Source organism: Crocodylus porosus, unplaced genomic scaffold, assembly GCF_001723895.1.
Source record: "Crocodylus porosus isolate Cpor-Errol unplaced genomic scaffold, CroPor_comp1, whole genome shotgun sequence".
In the NCBI taxonomy this organism is placed as follows: domain Eukaryota; kingdom Metazoa; phylum Chordata; order Crocodylia; family Crocodylidae; genus Crocodylus; species Crocodylus porosus.
In genome coordinates this window covers 2,574,310-2,578,690 of record NW_017728913.1, presented here as the reverse complement: position 1 = coordinate 2,578,690, position 4,381 = coordinate 2,574,310, and the positions used below count along the sequence as shown (strand labels likewise).

At 40.4% G+C, this 4,381-nt stretch overlaps 1 protein-coding gene across 1 annotated transcript in view; it reads left to right on the top strand.

Moving 5' to 3' along the window:
* Positions 1-4,270, top strand: part of SETD7 (SET domain containing lysine methyltransferase 7) — a 32,004-nt gene extending 27,734 nt beyond the window's left edge. Inside the window, exon 9 of the transcript XR_002100985.1 lies at positions 1,277-4,270. The gene's annotated coding sequence lies outside the window, so the exon portion shown is untranslated. The remainder of the gene's footprint in view (positions 1-1,276) is intronic.
* The last annotated feature ends 111 nt before the right edge of the window (positions 4,271-4,381 follow it).

The window sequence follows — 4,381 nt, the reverse complement described above, 5'->3', positions numbered from 1 at the left end:
AGGGTAGTACATGTAAATACAAGTTTTTTTGTGTGCAGCAGCACACATGTAGACACTGACCAGCTGGCTGGGGCACCAGGGTGCTTCAGTGCCAGGGTTACCTACCAGCTAGCCCTGCACTGGAGCAGTCTTGTGTCCTAGCCAGCCCCTCTTCAGCACATTGAGCCAAGTCAGAGTAGCCCTGGGCTGGCAGGCTGACACCTCACTTTTTCAAGTTTACTAAAAAGCTAAACGCTAACTTGGCAGACAAGATTCTTTGGGTAAATCCAAAACATTAACCTGCATATTCCTCATTGTTTAGGTTTGTTCATCCTCGTTTTGGGCCAATCAAATGTATCCGTACCATCAGAGCTGTGGAGAAAGATGAAGAACTAACAGTGGCTTATGGATATGATCACAATCCCATGGGGCAAAATGGGCCAGAAGCACCAGAGTGGTACCAGGAGGAACTGAAAGCCTTCCAGGATGCTCAGCAGAAGTGAAATGCAAGCTAATTCTCAGTTCAGCAAACTGAAACAAACTTGGATCTATGCACTATCTTTGTACTGAAAACTGGACAACCAGGGATTGTTCATGTTGTTATATCATAACCTCTCATTCTGTGTTAGAGAAGATTATCTTTTTTTTTTTTTGCATACTAACTAGATTTGACTGTGTTAATCATAGCAGATTTAAAATTAGCTAGTGTTGCAGCAGTCTTACCTGAAGGAATCACTTAATATTCTATACAAGGTGTGATATTCAATAGCTTATGCTTTTGCACCATTTGCAAGGATGCCAAGAGATTAGACAGAAAATTTAAAAGGATACATCATTTACTTTTAGTCGGCTGACTTCAGTGTTGCTATATCTGCAACCTAGGCATTATTGTGCAATTGTATTTTGCATACATGCCATTTGTGATGGAAATGGTAACATTTTGATATTCTCTAATAGTAGCATAATTTGCCTTTTTAAACCTTTTGATCTGAATCTTGCAATAGAGCAGTTTGTTTATTAGTGTATTGGAGGTTGGGTTTTTAACTCCCTTTTCCTCTTGTCTGAACTTCATTCTTTCTACACTTCCTCTTTTGCAGGAGAAAACCTTTCTTATGGATGGAAAGGTTTGTGTGTATGTATGTGAGAGTGCTGTGTGTTGGTCTCTCTGGCTCTCTATATAAATAGTTTTAGTAACGAGTCCAAAAGGAATAATTGTCTGGCCTTTGGGGCTAGTATATCTTATTTATGATTATCACACACAAAGATAATTTGCAGGAAGATGTGCAAAGAGGAGAAGGTGGTTTCACTTTTAAGAAGCTATTATTGATGTATGTTCAGGAAGGAAAAGAACATTTGCCAAGGTAGCACTTAAGGGTTTCTTTTTTAGTGTTTTGTTTACCTGAATGACTCATTAAGGCAGAATTCTAATTTCAAATGCAGTTCTCTCCTTTTGAAGTCATTAAGAGAAGTGTGTGTATCGGAGGGTAGACTGTAATGATAGGTTAGGATGTAGGTCCATTGTCTGCAGGTTTTACATGAGTAGAGATTATAGCCTATACAGCAGCGGTCTCCAGCCTTTTTAAGTAGGGCATCACCTCTGTCATTTAAAAGCAACCCCCAGCAGGTAAGTCTGGGGAGGGAAGTGAGGTGTGTGGGGCAGATTAAGGCCAAGGGAGAAAAAATTGTGTGGCTGGGGCCACACTCAGCTTACCCTGCTCCTGCCTTTGTGGCACTGTCCTTCACCATGGGGGCCTCAGTCTATCACCCACCCCTTCCCTCCCCCATGGACAGACCTGCTGGACTGGGGCATGCATGTACATGCACACAGGCACTCAGTCCCCCACCCTAGCCTCGAATTGACTCCAAGAGGCTCTAAGATATACCACAAGAGGCTCTGAGATCTACTGGTGGTGACCACTGCTATACAGGTTTTGTTCCTAGGAAGTTAATGTAGAAGTTGGTAGCAAACTAAGATTCCACCAGCAAATGCAAAACAGTTGTATTGAAAAACTGAAACCAGGATGTCAAAAACATCAGTTGTTCCTGGTCAGTAGTTTAGAAAGCACGAACTTAATTTTATGGACCTAGTTTAGCAAATGATAGGTACTTTTGAGCATTCGTGTGTAAATTTAAAAAAGAGAAAAAAGAAAAAAGAAACGCTAGTGTTTCAATCGTTTTGTGAGTCTTACCTGATGTTGTGGGAGAAAATAAGAGGGTGCCATTTCAGTCTAGATAATCAGGCCCTTGTTGGGTCTGCAGTCCTGCTCTGACATTCTGTTTTGGGTTTTTTAGGTAGCTTAGGAAAAGCAACTGCAGTACACTTACTTTAAATAGTCGTAGTTTAAGTGCTTGTATATATGTAACATACAAAATTGTGGGGAAATTTGACCTTAATTTCAACCGCAACAGTAGCATATTTGATCTGTTGCTTTAAGTGTTGGAGGTGTCCACTTCAAAAGAGAGGAGGAAACTTCTGGCTGTATGGAACTGGATGGTATTGCAAAATGCACTGGGATGGACCAAAGAGATGGGAAAATGATGATGTTCTTTTATGCTGTCTGAGAATCCCTGGCTGTTTGTACATACAAAATTTATGGAATTCATGTAAGGCCATCTTTTTTTTCTTTTTTTTTTAATTTTTATTTGGGGTTCTTTGATTCCTGCAGCTGAATACAAAGCCTTTTCAGGCCTTGCACAGAAGCTATTTTTTGCATATGCGTGCTGGAGGAGAAATTGAGGTATAGGCTCCCAGGGCTCCATGGCACTCTTCCAGCACAGATCTGAACATGGACTTTCTCAACATCCACCTCCTCTCTATGGACACTTTAGCCACATCTCTTTCTCTCTTCGTATACAGGGCGGGTGGCCTACACAGATGATATTTCTGGCTCAGTGCAGCATGCTGAGGGGCAGATCTGATCTTTGCACATGATAGGGAGTTATCAAAGGCTGTCCGACTTCAGCAGATCAGTCTTGAATGGAAATAGGAATGCTTGAGTTCTATTCCTGCATGCCCACAGATCACCATTTAAGAGCATCACAGTCTTGCAACTGCTGCTTTATAGAAGCATGCTTTTTCTTGAATGATAGTAGCTAATTCTGTGACTCTCATGGATTTTTCTTCCATGACCATAAAATCTGAAGAACTAGGCTTGTGTTTCATTGGGAAATAAAAATAATCTGGGCCAACACTGTTGTGAATGGGTAGCAAACTAATATGGCTTATTTTAGATAATCTGATAACTCTCTCTCCCTATCACTTGGAAAATCTTGTATAAAATGCTGTCTCCACTTTAACTTTGATCCCTGCCTTCTGGTGTTAACCATGGACTACAGTCCCTGATAGTTACCTACCCCTTTTCTGGTTTTCTAAGGCAAATAAATGGGAGGAGTTCTTTTGCACATTACAGACAAGGTTAAATCCTCAGGATGTCAGTTGTGTTCTTATTGTTTTTAAAAAGCTGTTCCTTTTGGTGGTAAGGAAGCTGATACTTATGTTGATTTGAGTTTATGGAATCCTGAAATTATGACTCTGGCATGATGAATATTGAATGTGTCTCTTTATTGTGCTGTTACTTCCCTCTGCTCCCTTAGAATCTCTTGAGCTTCATGATAATCCTTCTGTGGATCTGTCACAACAGCAGCATCTCTGGTTTGAGTCAGGAATTGATCCTTTTAATTTCTTCAGAGGTCTCTCAGTGGGGTGGAAATTGCTGGATTGAATGAGCACCTGGTGATGGTTTTTCATTTGCCTTCATGGGTTTTTTTGAAGAATAAAGGGTTCTTGAGCCAAAGTACATAGTTAGTATCCATTTAATTCCCTGTCCCAGTCTAGAACCTGCAGCTTAATTTTCAGGACTTCCAGGTTTAAAAAAAAGAAGAGAAGAAGAAAAAGAGCTCTGGGTAATGAGCTGTCAGTTTTTTTTAAGAGACTTGCACCAGTTCTCTCTTCCCTTTTGTGCCTCACAAAAATAGGCAGAGTGATCCATAAGGGAATAGATGCATGAGATTATATAGCTAATTTCAAAATAGAAGATCAAAACAGACATATAAAAGCTATGGTTTTTGTCAGTGATTAGTTAAAATGAGTGGAGGGTGGAAAGATTTGACTACATGCTCATTCTCTACTTCGTTTTGGCTTTCCATGATTCTGATTGTAGTTCACCTTGGGCTCTGCTTTGAACTGGTTATAATTGTAGCGGTTACCTTCATGATGATCTCATTTTTTTCAGACGGTATAGATAGAGCTTTTAATTCTTAAACAGCTAAAACCTGAAGGGTAGCTAATGTTGAGCACTTGGCAGAATCCCCCAAAAACCTGTCAGAGACACCATTCTAATGCTTTGCTCTTATGAAAACAAGAAAACTCAGCCAGGCTGGAAGAGGAATTGTCAACTTCCAG